Source organism: Saccopteryx bilineata, chromosome 2 (assembly GCF_036850765.1).
Source record: "Saccopteryx bilineata isolate mSacBil1 chromosome 2, mSacBil1_pri_phased_curated, whole genome shotgun sequence".
Taxonomy (NCBI): Eukaryota; Metazoa; Chordata; class Mammalia; order Chiroptera; family Emballonuridae; genus Saccopteryx; species Saccopteryx bilineata.
Genome location: NC_089491.1, coordinates 240,328,178 through 240,343,662, shown reverse-complemented (window position 1 = coordinate 240,343,662; position 15,485 = coordinate 240,328,178).

Here is a 15,485-nt window from a genome sequence, read left to right as displayed (position 1 = left end):
AGAACCCTTTGTGCAATTGTCAGGTGTTTTGCTTTAGAATCTGTGAGATCTGTAGGATGTAACTGGATATCATTTTAATAACTGTATAAGTTGTGTGGTCCTACTGGTCACAAAAACTATGGAAAGAAAATAGAACTCCATTGGTGTCGAAGGTCATTGGAGCTAGATGGAAAAGAAATTAATAAATCCTAGACAAAGCAAAGCAAAATCAAGTCAGTTCATGTAGCAGCCTGAGCTGGTTGCAGACTTCCATGAATAGCCTGGGATAGGGCTAAGTGGAATAAAAAAAAATGTAAGCAGGGGAGATGCTAAAATAGCCTAAATCTTAACACTCTGGACAGTGCAGGTCCCAACAAACAGGGAAGCTGGCAGTGGTAAGTAGCCATGTGACCATACCAGTTTGTAAAATGCTGTGTATAAGACCGATCACTCATAACATTAGCAAGGTCCTTGTGGGACTATAAAGGGGGCTGGCAAGAATCCAGAAGAAAACCTTAGCTAAAATCTCTGAATGCTCCCAAAATTGCATGGGATGGCATTGTTACTTTCTAAGAGGGTGAGATTCGTTTAACTCTAGAAGATTTAGAATTAAGAATAAAATATTGAAGTACATCAAACTTACAGCATTGATACTTATGTGTTAAGGAGAAAGCTGTGCCTATTTAGCAACATAAGTAATATCTGTAATATTCAAAGGAACGTGTGCTTGAATGTACCTGCATTGGAAATTTTAATTTTAAATGTGTGAATAATTTATTTACATTTGTATATTTAAGTTTAATTTTTCTAAGATTATATATATATTATAGTACTGGAACAGTTAAGAGTTCTTAAAGATCACCATATATGGAAGTTTATTCTATTAAATTTATGAGTTATTTAAGAAGTTTAGGAACCTTATTTTGTTAAGATACTGAAAGACTTCAAAATGAGATTAAAATATTTAATTCATAAATGTAATTTTAAAAGCTTAGAGGCATTCATTTAGTCTATAAGTGGGCTCAATTATTAATCAAATTCCTTAGAAATAACTGACAATATTTGCTAAGCTTATAAATAGAATAGTAAGATTTATAAATTAAACTCTAAGGTAACACTAGGTTTTTGAACACATAACATTAATAAATTAAGTGTTAAGTTTTAAAAACCAAAGAAAAGTTGGAATAATATTTATATTTTTATATATATATATATATATATATATATATATATATATGAGAGATCCCATTTAGAAAAAAAATTAAATCTTAGGAAACAAATTGCAAAAACTAAAGCAGATATTCTAATTGAAAGTCAGGAGGGGCCAGGATCCAGCTTACTGGTCTACCTCTCAGGTTCTTGTTCAACTCCAGATTAATGCAACCTGACCATCATCACACCATTGCCTCCCCCACTGGTATCTAGCTCACTCTCTACCCAATGGGAAAATGAACTGAGTTGCACTGGGACAGGTTAAGGAAGAGATATAACAAACAATGGAAAGACCATTAGCTTTGAATTCACACAGACCTGAATTTGAATAACAATCTGTGAGAATTTAGACAAAGTATCTAATATTAATGAAAAAATATTAAATAATACCTGACAAAAACAATAAAACTGTTATTTAAGATATTTCCATATGGCTTCTTGACTGGAGTCCTCACTTGCCATTTTTTTCACCTAAGGATGGAATGAATATTACTATGGGCACTTAGCATACGCTGTTGCGTAGATGAACATTAAAAAAGAATAAGGAATGTCAGTTTGTGATTTCCACATTGGGCAGCTGCCCAGGTGCCCATCTTAGAGAGAACCCTGATTACAAATGCCATTTTAACACTGGTTCACCAGACTCAACAAAAAATCAGGTGTTGGTTCTGCCAAACTGGTGCGAACCAGCTGAGTCCCACAACTATATGAAACCCTGTATTTTTTCAACTTTTACCACTAGCTTACAGGAGGTATGGTTGTGGACAAGACACAGCCTCAGAAATAGCTAAAGGGATGATTGTACATATAAATATTGTTCAACCAATGGCTGCTCCCCTGCAATCATGTTCATAGGGGAAAAATCAACACAGCCATTGAAGTCAGAAAGATCTTGTTTAGAGTCTAGTAATGTCACTTACCAGCTATTTAACTGTGGGCTCCAAGCCTCAGTCTCCTCTTCTATAAATAAGAAAAATTGACTATACTATACAGTTGTGGAGAGGATCAGAGGAGATGGTGTGTGTGACGTCTGACACAGTGCCACCACACAGGGGAATCTCACCACACTACATGTGCCACGTGCATGTGGCAGGCTCTCCTTGGCACCACTCCACTGCACAAGCATCCAAAGTGCAGGACTAACACCAGGTCAACATCTTGTCAACCTCTGGGGACAGGGAGAATTCTAGAATCACTGCTGGCCAAGAAGCCTGGCAATCTCTCCTGTACCCATGGCCTTGACTGACCCTGAGGAACTGTTATTAGTCTGGAACAGATAAACCACCATCTGTTTCTACTCAAAGTTTCTCTCCCTTTCATCATCCTTAGAAGTTTATATAAAACGCTGCATCCATACCTGCCCACTGCTCACCCAGCTCCCGTTTCACAGTTTCCTGGTGGAGCTATTGGCCTGTGACCCTCCAGTTCACACTTCATTTTTCTGGACACTAGCATAACTCTTCACCCACCAAGTTTAAGGCTAAACGGTGGTGATGTGATGGCTAGTAAATCCAGAACTCACACCGAGGCCTGGCAAGACACCCCTACCATCTGCATGATACTCTTCAGTAAAGATACTCCTCCTAAGAGCCCCCATCCTTGGGCTCAAGCTTCTCACCCAAGTAACTAAATTTTGAACACTGGAACTCAGTAAACAAAATTCTTAGCAGTCCTTTGTACCAGAAACATCTTGCCATGCTTCCCTGGGGGACAGCAAGGCCCCAGGTCATGGAGCTACTTGGATGTGTCTGAAAGCTTTTCATTCTTTCCTCTTCTCTTTTCCTCTCTTTTCCACAAAATGAGTGATCCAATGACATTTCCATAAAGACTACCCTGACAGCTGAACCCTCTGAACCAGGAAACCATTCTTTCAGTCCCAAGAGACAGATCTTACAATGGATATTTGCTTTGCTGTTTGCTTGCAATCACCCTTCTGGTAGCTTTACCTGCAATTTCCTCTAAGGAATCACCCAGCTCAGTTCAGGTGCCTGGGTAAACCTCACTTCACTCCAGCTGCCAGGGTGAGCCTAGCCAATGAGAGTATATTAGCTCCGGGTTCCATAACAAAATACTATACCCTGGGCAGCTTAAGCAATAGGAACTTTTTTCTTACAGTTCTAGAGACTGGTAAGTCCAAGATCAAAGTGCCACCCAATTCGGTTCCCAGAAAGGGCTCTCCTGACTTGCAGATCGCTGCCCTCGCTCTATGTTGTCATGGCGCAGAGAAAAAGAGGAAGCTCTCCAGTCTCTTCGTATACAGTACTGATCACATCACACGGGCCCTACTCTCATGATCTCATCTTAACTGAACCCCCTCCCAAAACCCCCATCTCAAAATACCATCACATGGGGGGTAAGGCTTCGATTTAGGACTGGGGGGGGGGCACAATTCAGTCCACAGCAGAGATCCTCAGCTTTGCCTGACCACGGTTGTTCAGAAACAAATACAGTCAGAGCCAATGAAACCAAACATTTGCCCCTCCCCTGGCAGACTGGGACCGCGGAAGATCAGGTCTGAGCTGTAAGCAGGCATCTTGATCCTACACAGAGGACAGAAAAGCTGAGAAAGAGAAAGAGAGAGGCTCCTAGGGACACCTGGCCTGAAGCTAGAACTACCCTACTCTTCTACGTAACATTAATTTAGTGAGGCAAAATAATCTCCACCTTGGTTAGGTCAGATTAGGTTAAACTTTTATTAACTGCAACCAAAAAACATCCTCACTTACACAGATTGATACCAATTTATCCAGGGATGTGCTGGCGAGAATTCATGGGAGCTACTCGTCATCGTTTCAGAAATTGGTCGAACAAGTGTTAAACACAGCGATTATTAATGATTAAATTAAGCACACTTACAATAAATTTAATTCTATTTTTTTAGAAAAGTAATAAATAATCAAAATCCATCCCTTCCTAATAAGTGTATAATTATTTGTGTCTTGAAGTTATTTTCAACGATTGTATCCGCGTGGCGGAAGGACCAGGCGGTGTGCTGCCACCCGTCCGTCCGAGCCCCGCCTTTAGTGGCGTCACAAGCCACGGAGTGGAGTGGGAGCCTTTTTACCACAAAAAATGGGAAAACACTGCCAATGAAGGCCTGATTTATTCGTTCGTTGATTGCCTAGACTTAAGACAATAATAAGGAAATGTTACTAATGCAGATTAAAGTTGAAAATGCATCATGTCTATATTCATTTTGTGACCAGAACAAAAACTTCAGGAAGTATGCTTCTTTCAATATCTGAAAATTATTATTTGCAGCCTCTGCCATCACCTGGCACCCCTGTGCTAGTCCAAGTAACGCAAAACGAACAGGACGCAGCCTGCACTCAGGACGGTTTGCACAAAGCCAAGTAGCACAGAATATAATGGCAGTAAGAGGCATCACAGCTGTCATCGAGAACTGTATAATTTGATTTTAAAGACAAGCCTAGCACGCAGAATATATGATAGTCTGTAAATCAGGGATGACAAATACCTGTTATGCATGCCACCACCTCCCTGTCTACACCTCCATGAATAAGTGCTGACATTCCACCCTGAGCCAGGATGTGGCTCCAGCATCCTGCCCCAGCAAGTGCTCCAGGCACACTCTGCCGCAGTCCTCAGGAGTCCAAACTATGGAATACACCAGTTTAGGAGCTCAGAAGACAGAGCGCAGCTGGAACTACAGCACTTCAGAAGGCTTTATAGAAAAGGAGATTGGAGCCTGACCTGTGGTGGTGCAGTGGATAAAGCGTCAACCTGGAAATGCTGAGGTCGCCGGTTCCAAACCCTGGGCTTGCCTGGTCAAGGCACATATGGGAGTTGATGCTTCCAGCTCCTCCCCCCTTCTCTCTCTCTGTCTCTCTCTCTCTCCTCTCTCGCGCGTGCTCTCTCTCACCCTCTCTCTCTCCTCTCTAAAAATGAATAAATTAAAAAAAAATTTTTTAAATATATTTAAAAAAAAGAAAAGGAGCTTGGCAAGGGACTTGAAGGGTGAGTAAGAAACTTGCTAGAAATGCAAATTCCCAGGCCTTACCCCAGATTTATTGAATTAGAAACTCTGAAGGTAGACCCAGAAATCCTGCTGTAGCCCTTCGGGCAGTTCTGATGCACATGGACATGTGAGACCACTGTCACCCAAGTCTATCCTTATAACTGCACTGTGCAGGCAAGCTAGAACACTCATCCTTCTTACATGGGTAGAAAAAGCAGTTCTGAGATATCATGGCTTTGCCCAAGGCCACACTGCTGATATGCAGCTGGACCCAGGCTGCAGGTGCCCGAGCAGTGTCATTTCCATCACCGGAAGGTGAGAAAACACCACAGTAGCATGACTCCCTCTCGCCCTCAGCCTCCCAGTCTCCTCTTCCACCTTCCCAAGGAGCTGGCTAGCCTCCCGACACTGGCTGTGGGGAAGATGACAGCTGCCTGACAGAGGGAGGTGACAGGGTTTGGTACCAGCCCACATCATACTCGTACCTGCAAGGACAGAAAGTGAACTGATCACAGCCAGCACCTCAGCCAGCCTGGGATCCAGAAGCCTCAGCTCATCAAATGCCACAGCCCAGAACTGGCTCATGGCAAGAATGTGGAGAGTCAGCCTCCAATGAAGCTGAGGAACAGAGCCACGCTTCAGCTCCTTGTGCCAAGTCCTCTCTGGCAGAAACAACCAGGGCGTTAGGAGGAACTCTCTCCGATCCAAGGCCAGGCTGGCAGGTCAGCCTGGGGTAGTGGAAAGAGCACGGACTTTTGAGTCCAACGTACCTGGGTTTGCAATCAGTAAGATTTCTGCTGGTAAGAGCTCTGCAAACCATGTTCTTTACTTCCTCTGAACTTAGTTCTTCCTATGTAAACGGAGAATGCTAATACCCACCATTTGTAAGAACGAAGCGGAAATAACATATGCAAAGGTCCTGGCAGAGGCCAAAGCCTTTCCTCCCTCCATTCTTCCCTTTGGGAGCCCTCTTTCTCCATCTCCATGGATCTTAAAAAGATGAGGTCAAAGCTACTAATAAACAGGAGTAAAGGGGAATAACTCTGCCCAGAGCAGAGGCAACGTCAAAAAGGACCTTCTAGCATTAGATCATACATCTGCCTTATGTTGAAACTGCATCTGTGGGCTGTTAGGTATGTTAGGAGGGTGTCACTGGCCTTTATCCACCATTCAGCACTCACCATGCACAGTAATGAGTTGCTCTATAGCTTATGCAATAGTGGGCATGAAGAAATTAATCAGGAATTATCCAGTCCTCTGAAATTATTAGTCAGAAATTCTCAGTAATACTCAGTGATTCTCTGGCAAATTAAACCCACGGGCAAAATCCAGCCCAGCTCCTACTTTTGTAAATAAAGTTTTATGGAACATAACCATGCTCATTCATCCATATATTATCTATGTCTGTTTTCACACTTGTTGTTTGTTGATTTTCTTTTCTTTTTTGTTGATTTATAAAGGCAGAGTGGACTGCATGGCCTACAATACTTACTATCCAGCCCTTTACAAAAAAGTTTACCAGCTCCTGCTTCAAAAGAAAGCATAGCTAGATAAAACTACTGTTCAAACTCTCCAAGAAGCAAGCAAGCTCTGAGAGTTTAGGGCTCAGGATGTTCCATAGGGAAGGTCTCTGGAATCCACACCTCTGAAGGGAGAGGAAAGAAGCAGGAGAGAGCACAGGGAGAAGTTGGACTGCAGTGCAGGTTCAGTAGGAGACTTGGCTGACTCCATAGGGAACTCTGAAACAAATAGCCTCTGAGCTGTCCTTAACTGGCTCAAATAGCTGGGCTTTTATACTCAGCCTTGACCAGTCACTGGATGTGAGCCATCTCCAGGATGGTGTGACCTCAGATGAGGCGGCTCCATTAGGAGCTGACCACTGTCTACTGACAACACTCTCAATACCCAGGGAGGGAAATCCTCCCTCCAAGGAGACCATGGCAGTTTTATCACATCCACCACACCACCCCAAGCTCCTGTCAGTTTCCCTCACCACCCTTTGGAAGTGCACCCACCTCCACACCACAGACTCAGTTGTCTGAGGCACCTGTGAGTGGTGGGTGTCATCAGTGGTACAGAAAAGTCAAAATAGACACAGGGTGTTTAGAATAACAACTAGATACCACTTGCAATGCATTGCCATGGATATTCTAGAAAATTGTATGTCTAGAGAAGCGGGCTTTAAATACATGAATGCTATTCTAGGAAAAGTGGACTTTCTGTTTCTTTCAGAATAACACAAAGACTTTGTTTGCTTTTTAGATTCCACATATAATTGAAATCATATGATATTTGTCTTTCTCTGTCTTACTTATTTCACTTAGCACGATACCCTCTAGATCCATTCATGTTGTCACAAAATGTAAGATTCTATTCTTTTTTATGACAACTAATGTTACACGGTATTAATGTACCACATTTTCTTTATCCAATTGTCTATCATGGACACTTAGTTTGCTTCCATATCTTAACTATTATAAATAATGATATAATAAACATAAGAATGTATATATATTTTTGAATTAGTGTTTTAAATTTCTTCAGATAAATATCCAAAAATGGGATTGCTGGGTCATATGATACTTCTATTTTAAAGTTTTTGAGACAACTCCATACTATTTTCCATAGTGGCTGCACCAATTTGTAATCCCACCAACAATGCATAAGGGTATTTTTTAGTCCGCATCCTCACCAACACTTGTTGTTTGTTGATTTTATTTTATTTTTTGTTGATTTATTAACAATAGACATTCTTGCATTTCAGGACTAAATCTCACTTAATTCCTCTTCAGGAAGGGTCTCCACAACCAAGATATTTCTCTCTGTTCTTAACTGCCACACATGAGTACAGGAACAGCCTATTTCACATCTCCACCCACCTACTACTCTTATAGTGGCTTCTTCTTTATATCTTTATTTATAGGAGTTCTGTTCAGCTAGACTTCAGATGGTTGTCATGTTATATAATTAGTTCTAATTTAATATGGTCATGTGAGAAGGGAAGCACAGCATTTTAGCCACTCTGCCATTTTGATCATAAGTCGCACCAAGATTTTTTGATAAAACGACTGGTGAGATCTAGTATATGTAATGTATATAGAATATGAGATATAAGATACAAAATGTTACTACTTTTCATACAGTAGCATGAAAACATGAGATTTTGAGTCTATAGACCTAGATTCAAGTACCCACCTGCCACTCACTGTAGACTGTCACTCTCCCCTCCCAGGACATTTACTCATATGTAGGACAGGACTATAGTACTTTACTTACCTCACAGGTTTGTCATAGAACCAGATAAAATGAAAACTATTAAACAGTGATAAAATCTGTAAAGTGCTGAAATATATGTCATTATCTGTCCTCTATAACAGTGGTCCCCAAACCCCGGGCCGCAGACCGGTACCGGTCCGTGGGCCATTTGGTACCGGTCCACAGAGAAAGAATAAATAACTTACATTATTTTCGTTTTATTTATATTTAAGTCTGAACGATGTTTTATTTTTAAAAAATGACCAGATTCCCTCTGTTACATCCGTCTAAGACTCACTCTTGACGCTTATCTTGGTCACGTGATACATTTATTCATCCCACCCTAAAGGCCGGTCCATGAAAATATTTTCTGACATTAAACCGGTCCGTGGCCCAAAAAAGGTTGGGAACCACTGCTCTATAACACCTCCTCAACTGTTCTCTAGAAATTCTATTCAATTATATAACAGGTTAAATCTTCTTTATGTCTAATCCTGCCAACAATAATTGTGAACGTTTTGTCATATGCAAAACAGGTATTTAAAAATACTGTTACTTGCTATTTATCTATCTACATATACATACTATAAACATGTACACACACATATCAGCCCCATACGTTATTTTTACTTTCTGGGACAGATATCCCAAAATATAGATAGGCATTAATATTTATAATTCTTGGTAAAAGAGGTTGGAGATAATGTTGGGAATATTCAAAGTCTCACTTCTTCCCAGTCCTGCCACAGTGACATTGCATGAAGTCTCACCAACCCCTAGGAGCCCACTGAATAGCATGGAATGCTGAGATTTTGTTCCACCATTTGTCCCTGAGCTATAAAGGACCAGGTTTACTACAATCAGATTTAGGGTTTAACATCAGTCTGTCTTGTGTCTCAGTTGGCACATTTGTTCTCTCAATGGGTTATTATCCTTTCTATAGTTCTTGTTCTTTCAAACTTTCTTCACTCAATGAACAAGTATATATATTTTACATACTTGAATAAGTATATATATACACACATACAATGAATAAGTATAAATATACTTATTTTGGGGGAGGATTAGCCAAAAGAAAAAGAAAGTCATAGCAACAGGATAGCCAGCATTACTCAGGCTCTGCCCACTTCTATTTAATCTGTCAAAATCTCCAGTTTTCTTTGGAAATCCCCTACAACTGGTTATGAAACTTCTTAGGAAATGGTCATAGATTCCCATAGTTCCCAGCCCTCTTAGTTAATATGGACCCATGCCATTTTCTTTCTCTTCTGCTTTAAGTTGATAAAGGTCTGTGAAAGTGCCTTGGCCTTGCTTTTGGTAAAGTCCTTCTGGGTCAATGCCACCAGAAGGGGGTGGTGCAGTGATTCTCCAGTCTGACCTGAGGAGAATTCCTCTCCCAATCCTGTTACCAAAGCAGCACTATCTATTCCTCCCCGGTCTCTGATGACTTTATAATATTATGTGTATGGATATAGATACATAGATATATATACAATATAATATGTGTATACAGCTAGTGCTCGCCTTACAACCACGATTGGTTCCGACAGACTGGTCGTAACACGATTTGATTGTAAGTTGAGTAGGCTATATGTACAATACTGTGAAATGATGTTATAAAAATCTTTAAGTCATATTTTATCATAATCTTCTTTCATTATTGTTATATATTATAATTTTCTTTGTTCATTTTATGCCATTTGTATCATCTCTACACCATTTTGTTTCTTATTTTTACATTCATCAGGTTTAAGTAAAACACTGCATTACTAGTACAACTGGTTTAATATTTGCAAAACATACAAAGTTACAAAATACAGGTGCATACAAAATACAGGTGTAAAAAATACCATAGGAAACATTTTCCCAATTGCAAAACATATCAAAATATATAAACATGTACGAAACATTTTATTGGCCGCTGGTGCTTGGCTGCGGATTGTTGATGATATCATCTGAGGCAGCAGTTCCTCTTGGTAGACATCTTGGGAGGGGTTTGATGAAAAATATCCAAGACACAAAACACAAATTGCTGTACCGAATCTGGGTAACAGTTGAAATGGTGCATGCGGAGATGGTAGTGCTGCCGGAAGCTGGTCCGCACTGTCATATGCCCAGCTGGGCAACGCTTGTGCTGCCAGACATGGAGCAGTCATGGCTAGCGATTGTGGTCGTAAAGTCGAATGGTCGTAAATTGCATAGGTTGTAAGTCGATCAATACCTGTAATAGTGTATATATTTTATATTTAAAGTTTATTAACTGCCATTTTACCAGTTAGCAAACTAGGCCTCAGAGTGATTCAATAACTTGCTCAGACAAGGATCTGTCAACTGTAAGATCTGGAATGTTTTAATAAACAAAGTATCATCTCAGCTGGTTTTCAAAGGTTTGGTGGAAATTTAATTCATATTTATAGTTTCTAGTTACAAAAGTGATATATGTTCTTGAAGAAATTTTTAAAATATAGAAAATCACAAAGATGCAACTTATTTTTCAAGCCCATACATCTCATCATGATATACAAATATCTTTAACATTTTGGCGCACCTTCTTATAAACATTCTTCTGCTAATCACCAGTCTGAAGAAACAATTGGGACCACATCATTTAATCACCTTCATATTATAAATGTTATTTCATTTAATCCTCAGAATAATCCTGAAAAGTAAGAAACATTATCAGTCCCAGTTAATCAGAATAACTTGAGGGACAGAAGGGTTGGGTTGTTCAAGTCACACAACAAAGCCAAATGCACAGCCAGACTGTCTTTCTCCAGAGCCTGTGCTCACCTTCCTCCCAGCTGCACCCAGAGGATGAGCTGGGCCATGGTGATGGCAGCACATTAAAAGAAAAGACTCATTGACAGGATAGGTTTTACTTTTGGATTTGGTGACTGTTTCAATCTAAGGCATTAAAGAAAGAAATGTTTAAATGATTCTAATTTTTCCAGCCTGGGTGGCCAGGAAAAGGATGATCCCAAAAATGGCACCAACTCATAATCTGTTAAATAATACACATAACTTCTACTGGGCAAGTGTCTTTTCTTAGTTCCAACTTGCCTCTAACTTAGGATGATACACAATGTGTGATCCAGTGAGGTCTTACCAAATCTATAACCAGATCACTCTGCACTGAGGAGACCTGGCCCTGGCTGGAAATCTGTGGGAGCCAGTATGGGTTTGGGGGCACCTCAATCCTACAACCACACTATGTTTTCCCACAGTGGCTTTTCTGTAACCAGTGTAGCACCCAGAACAAGTACCAGGCTAAAGTATGGCCAAGCAGAATGGCCCCCTGCCCGCTCCACACCAAGTGGATTTTATTTCTGTCCTAACAGGGATAAGAAAAACAAGTTTTTGCCAAAAGAAAAGAAGAAATCAAAACATAAAATATACTTCTTCCCTGGGCTGCATGTTCCTGGCTTTCCTTATATCGCTTATGTAATAGTGATATAAGGAAATAGTGAAATAGTGATAGTATTTGTTAGAATAGCACAGAGAGTTTCAGGAAAAGTCAGACCTGCCAACCTGAGATTTGAGCCCCCAGAGTTTTGACACCTGAAGGGGAAGTAACAGTGGGTGTGTGGGAGTCAAGAATGTCTCTTCTGACTTCAGCCTCCAGCCTAAAGCACACCCTGCCCACAGAAAAGGAAGCGAAGCCTTTCAGACACCAGTGGAAGAACGCTGTGAGAGGAAGAAGGAAGAGTGGGTACATGTTCCTGGGACCTTGGGATCGTTGAATCCTTTGAAGATCAGTCTGACAAGTTCATCTTTGTCGAGGAAACAGTGATTCACTAAACGCAGAATTCCGATTCAACTATTGGCTCTGTAAACAGCACCCAAGCTCGCCAACCACATCCACCAAGCCCAAGATAATTTGCTTTGTTTGTTTTTTTCTGTCAGGTTTTCTAAACCTTGTCACCTTCAAAAAATTCACCCTCAGGGAGCTAATTTTTACATATGTGGTAGTTTGTTCTTGTTTAATCAAAGCTGTTCTCCATTTCTGGATAACATTTGATGACCTGCATTTGTAAAAAACATTAGTTTTGCCTTCTTTGACTCTGGAACTTGGCAACATAATCAAATTCTTTGCAGGTCCCTCTAGTGCAAAACTTCTCATACTCCTTTTCCCTAACACATACCACAAATCACTCGCACAGATGCTTCAGAGAGGCCAGGACCTGACAAACATCTTACAGAAAGCCTTCTCTAGGTCTCTTTAAGTTGATAAAGGTCTGTGAAAGTGATAAGTGATCAACTCTTTAAGTTGATAAAGGTCTCTTTCTTCAGTTAGTTGATCCCAAGAAAAAAAATACACTGCCAAGAAGAATTCTTTATGGTTAATCGGGCCCACATTCATAAGCAGAGTCTAGTAGCCACTGTTTGCAGAGGCCTCTCAGGCACATCGCATTTCTCAAAAAAAGCCACAAGTCAAGCTGTCAGCCTCTGCGCTGTGCTGCTGGTCTGAGTCAACCCTTATAGAAACTCCTAGAATTGAAATTTGACCAATGAAACTGAGGCCTTTTTCATTCAATTGTAGCTACACAGCTATAGTCTCATTTTTCATCTTTGCCAACCAATCAGAGCAGCTCCATTCCAACCAATCAGGATGATGTTATTTGAAACATTCAAACTCTGACAAACTTTAGAGCCCTCATTTCCATAGAAATAGATCAATCAGCCACCAGGAGTGGGAACTCCTCTTGTATAAGTTATCCTCTGTCTCAGTGGAGTACACTTTCAGTTTCCATCAAAGATTGCATTTTCCCACACTGAAATGCCTGAAACGCTTCAACCGAGCTGTTTCATGCCTGAACTGTCTCTCAGCTGAGTTGTATGTATCGTAATTGAGCTATTTTCACTAAATAAAGTCTCCCTCCTGCATGGAACCCCCAGATTTGGGTATTTCCAGTAGCGTTGAATTTGTGGTGATGATCTTTGGTTGACAAGTTTCTGAATCCCCTTTGCTCTTTCCTCTACCTCTTCTCACACTTCATCTCCATTGTGTCCCCATTTGTTAAGCACATCTGGGACAGACATTGTGGAGTTGGTGCTGGACATGGTCCTTCTACCTCCCCAGTCCCTGGTGCCATGGTCATGGATGCTGGCTGCAAGCTACAGGAGAGAAAGTAATAAAACTGTACTTGACATTTTACTAAGGACAAAGGAACTGAGTCACTATATACTATCAAGGAGAAACAGCATAGAACTGTGTGCACACTCCCCTCGACCCCTGGCTTGCCTGCTCCCCTGCTTGCTTGCTTGCCGATAGACAGAGTTTCACTCCAACAATTACCTGTGGCTTAGTTATAAAACCTGCAGCCCCCCTCAACAGGGTGCAGAGCTTTCACTGACCTGCCACCGCCAGTGCTGCCCATGCATGTGAATAATAAAAGCAGTGTCTGCTCTATCTGGTCCTCCTTATGGTTTCTTCAGGATTCTGCAACACCACCAGACCAATTTTCTGGGTCTGGGCCTCCTGCATTACAGCTATGCCTAATAAATATTGATAAGTGGGGTAATTGTGAATAAATCCCTTTCCATCTTTTCCTTTTTAACCTTTTCTTTGCATTTTCTCATCGTTGACTCCATATTCTGTGGGCTTCTAATTGAGATCTATACTTGCTCCATGAGCCTTCGCCACTTCCCCTTTACCTGGACCAGTGTCTATTACGTTTTATAACTAAGTTTTTAAATGAGACAAACTTTATTGTACTCACATCAGTGAAACCTCATTTTTCCTTTTTCAATCAACAGTAAGTACTTGACTACCTACTGCATTCGAGGCATCGTTCTAACAAAAAGATAAAGTCCCAACCCAATGGAGTTTACATTCTAGTGGCAGGAGACCAACAACAAGCAACTAGATGAACCAATAAAAAATATGCTCACAAGAAAAATAAAGTGGAGTTATGGGACAGAGTGTTGGGGGTTGGCTAGGCCTCTCAGATTTATCAAACATGGATGCACTGAGATAGCTGATCGATATCTGCCTTTGCCAACCAACTCCTAAATGGGAAAAGCAATAGTGTCCACCTCATGAGAATTAAACAACAGAGGCAATCCTGGGAACGTGCTTAATGCAGTGTCTAGAACATAAAGCATACTACATCAAGGGCAGCCAGAAAAAATAGGGAGGCAGAGGGAGTTGCTATTGGCAAAGGTCATTTCATTTGCTCTAATTTTAGTTTCCTCTCCTCATTATTTGTGCTTTTTTCAGGCAGCCCAAAGCTTTACAAGTAATTGGCCCTTGAACTGAGTAGCTGCCTCAGATAAAGACCTTAGCTAAAAGTGACATGATGAATAAATGGTACAGTTTAGAGAGGAATGCAGGCTTAGCTTGACAGTAGCTTTATCTCTCCCTCCACCCTAGGGTTTCTCTCCACTTACAGGAACTCACCAGTCACCTGACATTTGGAAACCCTGGAATGAAGGAGGTAACTCCATGGGCAACCTTGATCAATGGGTACAGAAGCCAATAGATAAACTACTCTACTTCTGCACTTAAGACCAAAAAGTCTGTCTGGGGTGCACTCCACAGTTTATCAGAGGCCTCTTCAGCATGGCAGAGCTTCAGTCAGTCACCCACAGCAGTGACCCACTCGATAAATGTCCTTGTCATTTCTTCTTTCCCTGTTCCATCTCTTAGTCCCAACTCAACTCAGCCCATTGGAGGAATCACTTTCCAAAATAAATATCTTCACAAGGCCCTCATATCAGGAAGAACTGAGGCTAAGACAGTTACACTACCCGTGTACTGATCTTACCTTTTGATCTCCCTCCCAATATTATATATATATATACAAAATATAGATATATATAAATTATCCATAATCTCCTCTCTTCTTCAAACTCCTTCAAGTTAGAAAAACTCAATCATTATATTATCCCACAGTTTCTCTCCCAAGGATCTCTTAGACAATTCTTCCAGAATATATTGGTATTTGTTTCCAGCTTGGCCAAGCCAATTATTACTGTTTCTGTACATGTGAGCAAAACCCAGGACTCACAACACTTGTTATAGAAATTCTCTGATTTAAAAGGTTTACATTACCTACTG